Source organism: Protopterus annectens, chromosome 8.part1 (assembly GCF_019279795.1).
Source record: "Protopterus annectens isolate FY-2018-M chromosome 8.part1, PAN1.0, whole genome shotgun sequence".
NCBI classification, from domain to species: domain Eukaryota; kingdom Metazoa; phylum Chordata; order Ceratodontiformes; family Protopteridae; genus Protopterus; species Protopterus annectens.
In genome coordinates this window covers 28486106-28504556 of record NC_056742.1, presented here as the reverse complement: position 1 = coordinate 28504556, position 18451 = coordinate 28486106, and positions in this window count along the sequence as shown.

Genomic DNA, 18451 nt, shown 5'->3' with positions numbered 1-18451 from the left:
CCTGTTCGCATGTACGTTGCCTGTGACACATTGCACATGTCTTACCTGGCATTTACCCATGTGTGCAGTCATATATGCCAGTGCTATGAAATCAGTAGCAGTACACCCACACATACACACCTTCAGTATATTGTTCCCCATTGGCCCTATGTGTTGGTAATCACCATGACAATCACACTACTATGGTAGCATGTGCAAAGGTAACCTGTGAATCACCTCTATGGTCCAGTTGTGGTTTATGTGAGTCATGCGGCAATGTCACAGCTACCACATGTATGCAGTCAACCCTCACCCCTGGCCAGGAACGTACAACACATGTGTGGGATGCCACCACATAGCCAATCTGGGGACTGAGCACTCTGAACCCAGTAATGCCATACCCTGTCAGGTGGCATGACATACTACAGTGACTACAATACCAGTCTGACATAGACCCACACTGACAGCAATCTGAACACACTGGGGCATATTGGAGACTCAGAATAGCATCCTGCCTGAGCATCACACACCTCCGCAGCTGGCACACAGGCATACATTATGTTGGTACAGAGCACATGCCACAATGGAACACACATCCCGTGTGCCACACACTCACAGCCTGTAGGGCTACACAACACACCTGCTACAGATGTGTCAGGTACCTCTCTTGGCTGCTGCAGTGGGGTCCCGCTCAACAGGCTGTACATGGTGAAGGTCACAGTGATATGCCTGTGGGGCACTATGGAACACCACAAAACACATGCATACAGGTCAGTCAGAGGCATGGACACATATGACCCAGTCATTGACCATGTCACTATGGATGACCTGAGACATACCTCCCTGGACTACATGATAGGGAACATAGAAGGGATCTCTCAGCATGTGGCATGGGCCAGTATGAGCCTGATCGTGGTTGCCATCATACCCTCACCAGGTATGCTACCACTATATGTAGGAAGGGTGTTCTATGTCTACATTCTGCTCAATCTCCAATGTCATTCATAGGGTATCCACTGGCTGTCAACGTGTGCTTACATGCTAGGGAAGCCACAATGATTTGCGAGGGGCAGCTTGCACGTGACACCCATGGGCCATTGTATATTGGCGAAGCCCCTTGATACACACATAGTGCCTTTTGCTGCAGGACACAGATTACATAGCCACCTCCGCGGGTATCACACAGGATAGGACACTAACAGTGATGCTACACAACACCAGCAGTGTACACCACAAGATGCATGCACTGGACACCGTCCTCAGCACAGTGAACTGCAATGTCTGTGCAGTACCAGAGTCCTGATTCACAGCTCACAGGTGCAACCCATCACTGCCAGGTTATACCTCATACCATGCCTGTTGTCCCCTACACATGTAACATACATGGACAGGGGGGTGGTATCCCAAGGCACCACAGATACACACACCTCCAGGTTGTTGGCACAGGACAAAGCATCAGGGCCTATTCATGTGCAGCTAACAGTGTGTTGGACTGCCTTCTGGTTCATAGCCTGGCACACACAACCCTCCAATACACAGGAAACCCACCTATCCTCCATAACAACACTGGCAATATGACAGTCTCAAGAAATGTCTTTATATGGCTGGACTGCATCCAGCCAAACATTGTGCGTGAACATTACTGTTGCTACAACACACTAGCTGAAAGGTTCCCAGCATGTGGTCACTGAATTGCAGTGGAATAACATGTTACCACTCCCACAACAGGTGGGAACATGCAGCACCTGTTCATCGACTACATGTAGACTATATGGCCCAGACCAGATGTGTATCCCCTGCTGTAGTTATTTTACCATATACAACCCACACTTTATAGACACATACCGCGTGCGGCCCCTGCACAGTAAGACACAGTCATATTGTTATGCATTGTGAATACCATTTATCCACTCGAGGCACGTGTCAGACATGGTAACTACTGCAGGTCACAGGTATTTATGTGTATGTGTCACACACATACATCATGTGTGCATTGCCATTGCTGGTTTAGGCAATGGCATGCATTGTTATGCACAAAGACCCACACAAGGTCATAATGTGTGACACAACCACACGTGGCAGTTGTGGGTTTCCAAAACATACCTATCTGTACTCTGACAATGGTAATAGACCCAGTAGCGGAGCGCACTATTGGCATTACTGGCCAAGTAGCCCTGTTTGGCTGTGCTGATAGTGTGGTGACATCCCCTGTGTTTACTGGGGGAATATGCAGCATCTGGTGTATTGTAGTATTTGCCAAAAGGATCTGTTCTCTCACACACCCTACTACCCCCACACACTTGCAGGATTCATACCCCTACCTAACTATGTCACGACATGTGAGAGAGACGCATTAGCGAAGTGCACTATTTGGATTACTAGGAGGTTTCTCTTCTCCGGCTGTACTTATAGGGTGCTGACATCATCAGTGTTTGGAAAGGGTAATGTGCATCATGTAGTGTGATCTCCTGATTGCAATGTCTTTCATACAGAATTGCACACACACAAATTCCCCACATCCAAACACACACACTTGCCATTTACAGGTTTCAAACTCCTACCTCACTATGTTATGACACTTGAGAGAGAGAGACGCATTAGCAGAGTGCGCGATTCGAATTACTGGGAGGTTTCCCTTCTCCTGCTGTACTTATAGGGTGCTGACATCATCCGTGCTTAGATAGGGGAATGTGCATCCTGTAGAGTGCTTTCACAGTTGCCAAAAGGGACATCTCCCTCACACAGACTTACACACACACTAACCCCCCTCTACACACACACTGGGCAGTTGCAGGATTCAAACCCCTACCAAACTATGTTATGACACTCGTGACAGACGCATTAGCGGAGCGCGCTATTCGAATTACTGGGAGGTTTCCCTTCTCCTGCTATACTTATAGGGTGCTGACATCATCCGTGCTTAGATAGGGGAATGTGCATCCTGTAGAGTGCTTTCACAGTTGCCAAAAAGGACATCTCCCTCACACAGACTTGCACACACACTACCCCCCCCTCCACACACACTGGGCAATTGCAGGATTCAAACCCCTACCTAACTATGTTATGACACTCGTGACAGACGCATTAGCAGAGCGTGCTATTCGAATTACTGGGAGGTTTCCCTTCTCCTGCTGTACTTATAGGGTGCTGACATCATCCGTGCTTAGACAGGGGAATGTGCATCCTGTAGAGTGCTTTCACAGTTGCCAAAAGAGACATCTCCCTCACACAGACTTGCACACACACTAACCCCCCTCCACACACACTGGGCAGTTGCAGGATTCAAACTCCTACCTAACTATGTTATGACACTCGTGACAGACGCATTAGCAGAGCACGCTATTCGCATTATAGGGAGGGTTCCCTTCTCCTGCTGTACTTATAGGGTGCTGACATCATCAGTGCCTAGATAGGGGAATGTGCATCCTGTAGAGTGCTTTCACAGTTGCCAAAAGGGACATCTCCCTCACACAGACTTGCACACACATCAACCCGCCACCCACCCACCCACACACACACACACACACACACACACACACACACACACACACACACACACACACACACACACACACACACACACACACTGAGCATTTGCATGGTTCAAACTCCTACCTACCTATATTATGACACTTGAGGGAGACGCATTAGCAGAGCACGTTAACCGAATTACTGGGCATCTGGTCTGCACCTGCAGTATTTATAGGGTGCTGACATCTTTATTTCTACAGAGGTATGTACTTCTAGTACTACCTGTCAGGTGGGGGATAGCATATATATGCATTTGCAGCCACCTACGTCAGGGTCAGATATGCACATCGCACTGGCAGGTTATGTTCTATACCATGTATCGTGACCACAGGACCTGTAACACACAACACTACCAGTCCAGAACACCACTCCCACATCCAGGACACACACTTTGCTTCCCTGGGAACAGTGCTGGGATATGCAGGTGTTCTCATACACCATTCCAGTTGTTAACATCAGGTACAGGCATATTGTGTGTGGGAACTACTCAGGCCTCTACCACTTTACCCTACAGCCACTACAATTTGTGGGTCCATGTGCTATGGCAGAACCACTCACCACAGCCACATGGGGGAATACATATTGCACCTGTCCATCTGCAACATGGGTACTCACTGTTCCACACCAGAGGTAGACCACCATTGTTGATATCTGACCATACCCACCTTTCCCTGGACATCCATATCCCATCCCCACCCCAGGCAAGGTTGTCACTGCAAACAAACTGTATTTCGCACAAGCAGACTCTACACTTGTGAAGACTGGGGTGGACGACTTCAAAGTACCCATGCTGGGGGACTATACTGGCCACTCTGCATAATCCTTGACAATTGCATTCTATGAGCATGTGTAAGGTTTGCATTGATCATGCTATCCCACATATACCCATGACTGCTCCACAACAAGACACCTGTCAGGTGTACACCAGCCATATATGAGCCATCCAACAGACAGAGTGAGCTAATACATTGCAGAGCTGCAGCCCACAGAGAGAGGACATCTGTGAACAGTACCGGCATGACACTTCATTCCCACATAATCATCACAACACAGTGTTGACAGTGGAATTGTCCAGACAATGCAGATAGGGCTCCCCTCAGTCTGTTATTGATGCCCACTTACTGTTAGAGGTCCTCAGCAACCCTCTTCCAGCACACACCAACAACATGGATGTGGCTTAGCACATTCAAACCCTGGGATCTCCACTGTGCCCCTGCTTGACAGAGGCACAGCTCACTAGCCTCACACGTTGCATTATGTGACCTACTTTACAGTGGCACAGTAGCCTACTGTACTGGGGATGCAGATGCCAAGCACACTCTGGCTAAGCTGTCATTCCCTAGGGCAACAAGCCTAGTATTGACCTCTATACTCATATGTTCAACTGTCAGATGCACAATATTTGTTGTGCTGTTAGACTGTTTGCAGGTCTTTATTGCCATAGCATTCCCTGTTCCTATGAACAACTTGTGTATCTGTGGAAGATGTTTGAATATGAGGGTGATCCACTATATCACTTATGTCTCTGTAGTCATTTACTGTGTGCACTGGGCAGATTGCTGTGTTGTGGTTGGTTCCTGGAATGACACGTACAAATACCAGATATGTGTGGCCAACTGCTAAACAGAGATATGGCCTAAGTGTGTGAGCATGCCCAGTTCAGCCATTCCATGGCATGTTGTCTGACATATGCCTCACTTATCAAAGTGTGCGAGCATGCCCAGTGTGAGCTTTCCATATGTTGAACTCTGAGGTCCACCACATATTTGTGTGTGTGTGAACTTCAACAATATCTCATGTTTATGGTTGTGTGTTGGGTGTCATGTTGTGTACTAACTGGCCAACTGCTTCGTGTCTGCCACAACAGGGATTATACTGTGCCTGCAGGGATTGCATGGGATACTTTGCATACAGTTGTCAACATCCTTTCATAATGACCTAACACTGTAGTATCGTATAGTGTACTGGTTCAGTACTTTCACTGTGGTGGACAGTATCCTGGGCTTTAGTCCTATCACTGCTTGACATCTTCATAGTGAGCACAACAGACTGTGTAGGGGCCAGTTGTGCACATATGACCATGTTGCATTATGTTCAGATATGGACTACCTACACCAGGCTTGTCCAACATTGGTAGTGTATTCTACAACATAGGTGGACATTGGCAAACACTAGCGATGTTCCCTAGGCCATTTCTGATGCTAGTCACAGAGTGTGTTTGTCCTTCGACACACATTGTAACTGGAGTTTGCCATGACATATGTCATGGTTAGTATACTGTGCCTCCGTCTACCTCTGACATAACAGTGATACCCAGGGTTAACCTACCATCTCCCATCCACTCATCGGGATTCCTCTTGAGGGATGTCGATAGGTGACTCTCTGGCTAACCTGTACTGGGAGTTTACTCAAGAGTGGGGGTGCCTTCTGTGTTATGGATCGTTCTGTACAGCTTGTCCTATGTATGTCAGTGCTGAGGTTCAGGTCTCTCATGTTCATAGCTCACTGCCATTCAGATTGTACAAGGTGCAGCATGTTCATTGATTCCAGCTTGGACATGGCTTCATACATCAGGCACAGCTTGCCTCTGGGTGGGCAGTATGGCAGTGTGTGGAGCTGCAGTTTGTTTACTCAGGCAACACATGGCATCTGTTCATGCTCTTTGCTACTCCTGGTGGGGTACTGTTGTGGACTTTACAGATGATGGAGGTGTCTGCTGAGGTATATCCCACAGGGGCTATTGTAGTCAATTGTGACGCTGATGAAGGATGACTGCAGAGCCACAGTGACCTCCCCTTATCTACATCTGACAACCTTCATGATTGGGTGGGTATATGGTATGTGTCTGCGAACACTACAGCCACATGTTTGTCCAATGCAGGATATCTATCACCTTGTGTCCCCAGGTCTCTCATTACATGTTAGGTACGTAATGGGTTAACACCTGTGTGGTAATTTGTGGGCAATTACTGTATATCCACAGTGGTTGTCTATACACAGTTCTGCAATTAGCTTGCTGACATGGCTATGGCTCCAGTTGTCTGTTTCTAGGTGGCCCTTTTGTAGGTTGCGTGTGTCAGCTGGGGGTCAGATATGGTGGGCTGTTTGTACTCCTCTGCATACATGTTCAGTCACAGCCCTTCCATGTTGGCCTGTACCTATGGGACATATATACGGAACGGGGGGGGCATCCCAGGACCAAGCCTTGTGGGATGCCACTCATATCTGCTTTGTAGTCTGACATGGATGCAGCATGTTTGACCATGTCAGTTCTGTCCTTCGTCTGGTTTGCAACCACTCTACTGACATAGGGGTTTATATTTCAGCTGGTGAACATATCCATACTGAACTCGTAGGGTATTGTCTGGAAGCATATTCACGGTCCAGCTACGCTGTGTGGACCACATTGCCCTCATCAATGACCTTAATGACTGTTTCAAATGGGTTAAACATGTTTAGGGGCAGATCTGCAGTTATGACAGCCACACTGTGTAGGGTCCGGTGTCAGTAGGTCCACGATAGCTTTATGTCTGCGGTACATACTGATCCTTTCCATAGCTGTGCAGACCAAGCTTGTCAGGATCCTGGGGTGGTAGTTTGCAGTATCCATTCAGGCAACACCTTTGTTGTGAAGGACCACTGTTGTTGTACACTGCTCTTTGGGTACATATCCTGTGGTAAGGCTGACATTGGGCTGTAGTGTGATTTGGCATTCCATTATTCTTGGAGTCCATGTTGGCCTCAGCCCAGGACACCATCACATACCTTTGCTGCTGTGTGTTTTGCTATGCAGATGATGGCTGTTACCTCAGCAACTGCAATGTCAGGGGACCAGCAGTCTGCTGGGATAGATATTTTGCATTCTGGGGGGGGGGGTGTTTGCACTGAACCTGTCAGGTTGTATGTTGGCAATATGTGTGTGTGTTTGGTATGTTGTTTGTAATATCTGTGTGATTCGGAGCATATCTGTGAATTCCCAACATGGTTCCTACCATCAGTTAAGTAAGCCTTGTGATTATCCTTAGTGTCCTGTACAATTTGTATCTTCATAGGTTCATGGGTTCATACTAGGCTATCCACCCTAGGGCATTAGTAAGCCAATCCAGAGTGTGTGTGTCTTTCGCCGCCCCTTGCTATGTGACTATTATGGCCATTTATGATTTCCTTTACTGTGCCTCTGTCTGGATGTGACACAGTGAAGACCCCCAGTGTACATGTACGATCATCCATCCACTTGGAAATATTCCTGTTGAGGGGTGTCAGTGAGGGGCTCTGCCTAACATGGATTGGGATCCTGTTTCTGGGTGTGGGGAGCCTCTGGGTTATGTATCTGTCCCTCCAGCACATCCTATTTCATTATGTGTTGAGGATGACATCTGTCACTCTCACAGCTCCAATGGCTTTGATTTCCAGTGGTGGAGCATGTCCATTACTCATGTGTTGGACATGGCCTTGTACAACAGACATACAATGCCTCTGTGTAGGCAGTCTGTGACTGCATTCAGCTGGGGTGTCTACAGCCAGGCAGCATATGACATATTTGACACCCTTTATCCTCTTGGTGGGGTACCTTTGAGGTCTTCCTAACCGCTGCAGGTGTCAGGTATGGTACATCTTATATGAGTCATTGTACTAGATTATGGGTCTGATAAGGGAACAGTACAGGGGCACAGTGACCTCTGTTGATGTAGATGTGAATCCTTTCATGATACGGTGTCCAATATAGACAGTCTTCCTAGCCACATTGGCATTGTGAGTGTCACATGACAGGATACTGTCAACTTGTGTCCCTAGGTCCCTGATTACTCCTTGCATACATAATGGTTTACCACCTATGTGGTAATTTGTGAGTACCTTGTCTGGTATTTGGTGGGACATTTATACTGTCCAGTGTCTTCAGGATGTCTGGGTGGGGTTCTTGTGTGTGAGACTGTGGTCTGTCGCATGCTACAGACTGTACAGCAGTTTTGACTACACTTAGGTGCACATGGGTGGTCTCCGCTGCTTCGTGCATTGTCAGTTACCTGGCCGTATGGGTGTCTGTGCTGCATATGGATACTCCCCCTCCTTTGATGTTTTGGTCCAGGTGTTGGGGACATAACGCATGATATGTGGTAGAACCTGGTAGTGCTGGTGTGCTATCAGTAGGCTTGCAGCAGGCTTCTGTCACTGCACAGACATCGATGTTCTCCATACTGGGAAGTGCCTCAGGGGCATGCATATTGCAGTTTACACATCTGGCATTGGTCAGCATTACCCTTATGTTTCTTACCACTTATGTTTTCTAGGGTGGTGGGTTAGTCTTTTTGGCCTTGCCTACGTACGTCTCTATGGAGGTGGCAAAGGCCTTATCCAGTATCCAGACACCCAGGGGTAACAGGTGCAAGCCATCCCTGGAACAGCAGCATGGCTTGTCATGCATGACATCTCAAGCAGACAGACATTAGACCCTCTTGGACTGACAGCTGTAACTGTGCCACCTGTTAAAGCTGATCATTCTGTGTTTGTACTGTGGCATCATTCTTGGTGAGGGTTGGATGCTGCAAATGGCCAGTGTCATACCGGCCTGGAGTACATACTCAGAGAGCTCATCCATGTCTCTTTTCATGTAGTCCAGGGAGGTACATCTCAGGTCATTCACACCAGCATGGACAATGAGTGCATCATATTTCTGCTTGCTTTGGGGTGACCTGTGTACTTGTGTTATGTGGCATATTGTGGCAGCCTACAGGCAGCTTACTGTGCCCTTTCCCTTGTTCAGTCTGGTGAGTGGGACAGCAGTGTGTCTGCCTATACAGACACCTATTACAACTGTATCAGGCATGTTGTTTCTCCTTCTGGCCTGTAACTGTTTGGCACACCAGCTTTGTGTACTATGTGTTGCATGTGCTATGTTTGGAGGTTGTGGTTGCTTGGGATCTGCTTTGAAGGCTTCTGTCGGTGTGGTGTCTTTGTAATTAGGGCCTCTGGGAATGTTTTTCTGTGTTTATGTGTTTGGTTTACAGTTCTGATAGGTCTATGTGGGACTGGGTATGTGGTGTATGTGGTTACCTTTTCCTCCTGACAAGTTTTGACAGTACTGAGTTGGGGGAGCACAGCCTCTGGTTTGGATAAATGGTTGCATCTCTCACATATATTTGTATTTCTTGGAGGGAGTTGTGGGTTGTCTGTGTATTTGGGGCAGGTGTCACATTGCCTCTGGATTCACAGATTCTACTTGTTGTGGCTGGCCTTAGTGGATTGTATGTGTGGACATATTTTATTGCCATACTACTGATCAGTGATTACTTCCCTTTTTATGTTTGCTCTATCATGTAGTAGCTTCCTCATTTTCTTGCATGGTTTGGTAATGGCTGGAGTCCAGCATGCCAGATGCCTGCGTGCATGGCATTGTGTCTTGTTGTTATTTGTGATTGCATACTCCAAGCATTCCTGGCTGTGTTCATGGAATGCCTGTATGACATGTTCTGCAGTGTGTTCCATATTCTGCACTTGCACAGGGCCTTTCGTGGATTTCACATCGGTTTGGAGGGGCGCAACCTATGCTTTACACATGTTTTTCACTGTGGTTTTCTGGCCAGGGACTGTGGTCAAGATGTGTATATCCAGTGTGATTACTCTATGGTCAGGTCTTACCAGTGAGGGATACACTTCTCATCTTGCCATCCAGTACACATGTTGCTGATTATCACATCCAGTATGCTTACCCCTCTTGTGGGAGTGATACGTTGTTCCTGGGCATTTTGGTTTATGGATTCTGGGAACTTTTCTCCTACTGTGTTGGCGCTAGTATAATGCTCCCAGTGTATGTCTGGGAATTTTCAGTCAAGCAATATAATGTGGTTTGGGGGGCTTGATATATTCATGTATTCCAACATAGGCCAGGTGCAGTTCCTGGTATTAGGACAGTAGTCTGCAGCAGGCTATATATTGGGAGGCGGTTTTAGCCATTGGTATTTGACCATGGATAATCCATGCTGTTTTGTGTTGTGGTAACAACATGGGGGTGTGGTTATCCTTGACATTTATTGCTAGTCACCCTCCTTTTGTAGCTTGTTCCATGTTTTGCAGCTGTACAGCACAGTATGATGTGTAACCTGGTAATGTTAGGGTGCTGATGCGAGCCTTGACCCAGTTTTCTATTACAGGACTGATATCAACATTCTCCATACTGTACAATCTACCGACCGGACCCCAGAGGCTCGAACAAAACCAACCAGGAAGGTACCAAAAGTGCTCGTACCACCAATGTCTCCCTAGTTACACCAAAACATCTCACGACTCAGCCGATGGTAAAAAACAGCTTTAATTCCATAAAATTCCACAAATGCAGTACATAGGTTTAGCGCTTTCATCTACTGCAGGTAGACTTCTTCAGAACCAATTAAAAACAATTGCAACAGCTCTTTTAAAGCAATTTTGGTGCCAAAAATCTTTCTTGGGAATACATAGTCATAAAAATAAAAATAGAAATAGAAACAAAATGAAACAAAATGAGGATATAAATAAGTATATAAATACAAAATAATATTGAAAATAATAATTTGGTTGATACCATTAAAGAAGTCAAGTTGTACTGTCGCAGACTTCAATTAGCTATACAATTCAAGGACAATATTAGGATTGATGCACCTAAAACATTAGTGAGAAAAAGTACGTATATTCCTACAAACAATGTACAAGTCAGTAACTATGAACGTATGGTGTGTAAAGATATATATCATTTGTACGGAAATATCCGGAGAGACGCTAATCATTGTCCAGGTTTTCGTGACAACTTAACCAAGGGGGAAAGGGAATGTTTGGACCATATTGAGGCCAACAGTGACATCAGAATCATGAAACCGGACAAGGGGGGTGGCTTGGTCGTTTTTGACACGTTAGCGTACAACAAGGCCATCCTAGACCTTTTATTTGGTTCCGGTAATTACGAACAGACATCCCTCAATCAGATAAACATTGGCTACCATAGAATAGACCTAGCAATTGAGGAATATCTATTAGACAACCGTATTACAAACGAAGAATACGGGTTTATTAGAACGGAACATCCTACATTGGCCAGAATAGTGGGGATACCTAAGATCCACAAAAGTGTTGAAAATCCCCCTTTTAGACCCATTATTTCTGGCTCCAGGTCAAAAACATTCAATATAGGGGTAGCTATTGATTTTTGGTGCAAACACATTTACAACAAAGTCCCCTACCTAACTAAGGATTCTTGGGATTTTTTGTGTACATTAAAACAAGATGTATGGTCACGTGATCTTACCTTCATCACGATAGATGTTCAGGATTTATTTTCATGTATCCCCTATACAACTGGTCTAGAGTATTTTGAAAACAGCTTAAGGAAACACTCTGACCTTACATGGGATAAGATTTGTTTGATACTAGACATGATGGGACTTGTTCTCTCACACAATTACATCCAGTTTCAAGGAGAATTTTTCAAACAAATTCGAGGAGTTGCAATGGGGGCGTCTTGTGCCCCCATTTTTGCGAATCTTGTAATGCTGGAGTGGGAGGATGTTTACGTCACACCTAGTGAATTTTATAAACATATCGCCCTTTATACACGCTTTTTGGATGACCTGTTCATCATCTGGAAGGGGCCAAAAGAAGATATACCCAACTTCATAGCATACATCAACAGTACTACCAACTTCTTAAGATTTACACACAAGGTGGAGAAGGTGGGTATCCCATACCTTGACACTTATATTAGCTCAACGAGTGATGGTTTTCAGTCCAAAATTTTTAGGAAGTCCACCTTTTCTAATGATTATATACAATATGGCAGTTGTCACCCTCCGCATATTTTTCGTAACATCATTAAGGGACAATGCATTCGGGTAGCCAGAATGTGCTCAATGAGACAGGATATGGAGGAACAGATGGACATTGTAGCCAAAATGTTCATTGCCAGAGGATATCCTAAGGAGATGGTAATAGATGTGACCCAATATGTCATCAGATCATGGGGAAACAAATACATCCCCTTATTAGGAGGCACATTCATAGGGAAGAATACCCAAAAGCAAATGATAGGTGATAGAAACAACGTTTGTGTTATTATGTTCAATCCCTATTCAAATTTAGTTAAGCAGATTTTGAACAGGCATTGGGATATATTTTTGGGCTCAGAGGACATCACATCGGTTTTGGGTTTACACCCCACAAGTGTGTACAAAACTTCATTCAATATCAAGAGGATAGTTGAGGGGGGAAAGAAAAAGGAGTTTACAAAATCCAAAGACGAGTACACCCACAAATGTGGGAACTGTAGATATTGTCAACACATTAATGAGAGTAATACCATTAAACTCTATAACAAAAACAGAACCAAATGTTACGGTAAGAAAGGAAACTGTAACTCTATGAGAGTGGTGTACTTGGCAACCTGTTCCAGCTGTCAAGGATATTACATTGGAAAGACAGAAAGGAAACTCAAAACTCGTATTTACGAACATTTGTATAAAATAAAAAAGGTTGATTTGAGCAACGCTTTAAGCAAACATATAAGTGAAAAAGGTTCCCATCATAGTTTTACATTTTCTATAATTGATCAAATAGGGGTGAATGATTATGGAGGTGACTGGAAGACAGGTTTGTCCTGTCTTGAGACCAAATGGCAGATACTATGTGATGCCACCTCTTGGCCAGGCCTAAATGAATACATTAGTATTAGACCTTTTCTACTTTTGGACCGTGGATAGATTTTTCCCAAATTCACCCCTTTGTACCCCTCCTATTAGTCATTAGTTTTTGGGGTCGGTTAACTCATTAATATAGTACATAATATATATATTACCTATTCATAAATATATATTATATGATATACTCTTTGTGGAGGACAAGTCTGTAACATCATGCCTATATGTGTCCATTCAATTAAATCTGTATTATTTATTATATGTATAGTGGTTATATTGTATCTTTTAGAGACAGATGTATGAATTTTTACATGTGTTTTACATATGTCTTTATATATGTTGAAGTTCAACATATTATTATTATTTTCAATATTATTTTGTATTTATATACTTATTTATATCCTCATTTTGTTTCATTTTGTTTCTATTTCTATTTTTATTTTTATGACTATGTATTCCCAAGAAAGATTTTTGGCGCCAAAATTGCTTTAAAAGAGCTGTTGCAATTGTTTTTAATTGGTTCTGAAGAAGTCTACCTGCAGAAGATGAAAGCGCTAAACCTATGTACTGCATTTGTGGAATTTTATGGAATTAAAGCTGTTTTTTACCATCGGCTGAGTTGTGAGGTGTTTTGGTGTAACTAGGGAGACATTGGTGGTACGAGCACTTTTGGTACCTTCCTGGTTGGTTTTGTTCGAGCCTCTGGGGTCCGGTCGGTAGATTGTGGAGTTGGTTGCCTTTTTTGAACTGTTATTGAGATTCTCCATACTGTGTGCGTTTACACTGCACGCATCTTGCTGTTTAGACTTCTGGCATTGGGTAGCATTACATCTAGGTTCCTATCCCTTGTGGTACCTATGAAGGTGGGTTTGTGTTTTGAGACTTACCTATTCAGGGCATGCTGTGGGTACTGACAGCCTTTGCCAGTATCCATGGGGCCTGGACTGATAGGTGCACGCCACCCCTAGCAGGTGGTGCATCATGTCATGCTCCGCATGTTTTCCCAGGCTGAGACACATTGGCTCCCCTTTGACTAACTGCATTACTTCAGCCAGTTATTGCAATTGATCATCCCATCGTCATTTTGTGGCTTCATGCTTGGTGAGGGTGGATGTTAGTCAGGGTCCTCAGGTGTGCATATAGTACATGGTGTTACATTACTTAACACATGGCATTCATGCCTCAGGTGGTGCTGCAGGGCTGCCTCTGTCGGATGCACATATTACACTCCCTGTACATGTTTGTGAGCAGGTCATGTCATTTTAGGCATCCCTGTTATTATTTGAGTGAGTCAGAGGGGTATCATTCCCAGGGTTCCTACTGAGCCAGTGTATGTGCTATGCGTTGCCTCTTTGCCAAGGCCAGGGCATACTGGGCACGCCTCCTTCTGCCTACTGGGGCAGGCTCAGGTTGTTCCTCCTCCGAGTCACGCTCTGCCTGTGATGGCCTTGGCAATGGTGGGGGGCTGTTTGGCCCAGCCCTATGCTGGTCCTGCTGCAGCTGTTTTCGCAAGATCATATTATGTAGCATAGCACATACCATGACAATTTGGGTACATGTAGTTGGTGAGTACTGCAAGACTCCACCAGATGTGTCCAGACACCGGAACCGTGACTTGAGCAACCCAAACACACGCTCTAATTCATTACGTGTTTGTGCGTGTGCCTCATTATGGCGTTCCTGTTCAGGTGTGTGTGCGTTTCTGATGGGTGTCATCAGCCACAGCTCTAGTGCATAACCTGCATCCCCCACTAGGTGTCCGTGTGGGATGTCCCCATTGGCAAATGTCTGGTACAGCTGCGTCAAATGCCAGATGTGGGAATCATGGTAGCTCCCAGGGCAGCCAGCACACACATTCATTATTATGCCCTGGGCATCACACATGACCTGGCAGTTGATGGAGGGAAAGCCCTTGTGGTTAATGTAGGCCCTACCCCGCTCACCGGCTGGTGCTTTGATGCGTATGTGCGTGCAGTCTATTGCACCCACTACCTCAGGGTATTCCACTTTTTGCTGGAAGAGACGCATATTGCTGGCCAATACCTCATGGGCATTGGGGAAATATACATGATCACTGACATGTGCTGACATGGCATCCAGGAACTGGTGCAGTACCCTGGAGGCTGATGCCTGTGATATCCCCATCATATCACCAGTTAGTCTTTGGAAGGTACCTGTTGCTAGTATTCTTAGGCCAACACATACCTTGGTTTCCACTGGGATGGGTTCCCCTCTGTTGGTTCTGTGTGTGAGGCGTGGCCTGCACAGCTCAACTATTTGCTGCAGGAGCTCTCTGTCAACTCTATAGTGCTCTACTATCTCCAGCTCATGTAACCCGTGGTAGGTGACCCTGGGCCTATACACTCTTCTCCGTCTCCTCACTGTGGGTTTTCTGGCACCATCTGCATTGTCACCACCCTCAGCAAGTCGCCTATGTCTCATTATGACAGCTATGGCAGCCCCTAACATTTCTGCTCTGAGTTCAGCTTTTTCAGTTTTCACTTCTAATAGCTTACTCCTGTCTTGCAGTGTCTCTTGAGAGAAACATCCTGCACTGCTGTTTGCAGAGTTTTAAGTGCTGGGCTGGGCTACTATTCTGCCTGTGTAATTGCCTGCTTCTAATTGTTTTCACCTGCTAGCTCCAGCAGTATTCCCTGCTAGCTTCCTACTAATTCTGTTGTTAACTTTTTCCTTTCTGTTTCCTCAGGGGGGAGCAGCGTGCATACCAGCAGAAACATGCTCACAGTGGCTTACATGGGCGCACACATGCTTACACTGTTCAGGATCTGCCTATTCGGGTTAAAATGCACGCACACCAGCACAAACAGTCTTACAAGTCTGCCAACAGGCTCCCACATGCTCAGTCTACCCTACACGTGCGCACACCAGCGCAAACAGTGATAAACATCTGCCAACATGCTCCCACATGCTCAGTCTGCCTTACACGTGCACACACTGCCCTACTCGTGCTTCATGGTGTGCACACGTGCGCATGTACACCCAGCAAGAAATTTTGGTGTAAGTAACAGTGTACACCTTCCATTTCTTAACTTTCCCATGCTTATCTTGTGGCACTCCTCTTTCCCTGATCTGTGTCTGTCATCTGTCATGTTACACTGACCTCCAATGAACTGCATTTCTTTCTACCATTCCCCCCTGTGATGTCACCCATCTCCTACTCTATTCCTCCCCCTTATGTATCTCTTACACTACTCAGACTGTGCTCATTTGCTATGTGACTGTGGGATTCAGTATCCTAACCCTCATTTACATGAGATTGCCTACTAATGCTTAGTTACATGTCTTAGACTCAGTTTCCCCCCTTAGCAACCACTACACGGTGGCCATGTTGTTTTTGGTCTGCTGGTCCCTGCATGGTCATTCCATGTATTGCATAAAACCCACATTTGTGGGTTTATAACCTTCATTTTTATGTTTTATACAGCGCAGCCCGTTTGCGCGGGGCTGCATTGCGTTTAAACATCGGCGATAGCTGAAAAAAAAAATTATATTTTTTTAATTTTTGCATCAGGTTACCTTGCCAATGGCCACATATTTGGCCATTGGCATGCTGCCTGACACATATGCACCCTTTATTTGGAGCTGACATGGCTCCATTGTGATTTTTGCAGAAACGTACTCAGTTGTCAACTGAGGACATTTCTGCAGCTAAAACGTCTCTTACACGGGCTGGTTTCTACTTCGTGGATCGCTAATATACCTCATTTGCATACCTTTTGGCTGCAAGTGAGGTATTTAGCATATCCACGCCCAGTCCGTGTAAGAGAAGTTTTAGCTGGTCTCTTACATGTAGTTTTGGGCTGTTCCTGGATTGCGAGGCTTGCATGGAGTGTTACACGTCTCTTACACTCTGTGCAAGCCTTCATGAATCCTGCCCTATGTCTTTCTAACATAATATGAAGATTCTTGAACATATTTCTCAACTGTCTAGACTTCTGCAGAATGTCCACATTTTTGCCTCATATTTTTGGTATTTTCCTCATAAAATTTGTAATTTTAGGCAATCCACTGAAGATTGAAGTCACTAAATCATGACATACAATTAGGTTTCAGACTTCATATCCTTCAGAAATTGAATCTGAAGACAAATCCTATTATTCTAGCAAGTTTCCAAGTTTATAAGACCAGTGTTTAAAATCTGTCCCTATTTTTGGGCATTTGTCTCCTCATTAGTTTAGTCTTTGTCTAGATTGTTTGCTATAAGAGGTTGAGAGGTATGTTCCTGAAGTATTTTCATATAGTTCAGTTTGTTTCAGCAGTATGACTTTTATAATAAGGCAACTTTATACATTTTCTTATTGATTCATACAGCCTGCTCACAGATTGCTGAACTCAGATGAGAATAATGGACTGGATCCATGAGGAGTTAAGAAGTACAGTGATCGCCCTAGAGGAAGACTAGAGAAACTCTTTAGGATTAGATGAGCTTCACAATATGCTTTACTGTCTTTGGCAGATATACATTGCTCACAGTTTAAATTGTAGTATATCACTGCTTGTACATCTGCAAACGTAATGTCATTTTTATAATCTGATCATATATTTTGCAGTCATAATTCTTGTCCTTTCTTTTCAGTCTCAAGATGCTACGGTTGCCGGCATTAAGCATGTAGTTATTGCGACTGCATATTTTTTGCAGACAATGTTGGCAATCACTCTTGGTGACCACCCTACTGATAATAGCAACATCAGAGTGAATTTTCTGCCATCCAACATGGGATAAGTATTTCACATTACTAAAGTACACTTTTTTAATGTGGAATGCTAGCAATGCTGTTATTTCTGTGCATTATTTGTTTAGTTTTTATACTCTAAATCTTTTAATATTGCATTTAAAACTCCATTTGTCTGCACTCCTGCTTTGTTGATGTGTCTTCTCTTTTGAATACTGTTGAATTTCATAATTTCTCCCAGTTTTGGCAACTTTATTATTCAGCTGGCTATTGGTCGGCCCCAGTGGTAAAGTGGTTAGTGTTGTCCCCTCCCAGCAAGAGGTTCTCTGGTTTGATTCAAGACTGGAATGTCCTCTGTGAGGAGTCTGCATGTCTTCCCTGTGGTCAAATGAGTTTTAAAGACATGCAGTAGGGGTGTGGGTTTGTTTCTTCTATGAAGGTAGTGTACCAGATTGACAACGCCACACTGTAAAAAAAAAACTTCACTGCCAATCAATCTCCGGACCCTGATGCACTGTGGCAACCCCTTATAGGAGAAGCCAAAAGACAGTTTATTATTCAGCTGGTTATTTTTTGTGCTTCAGGATTCAT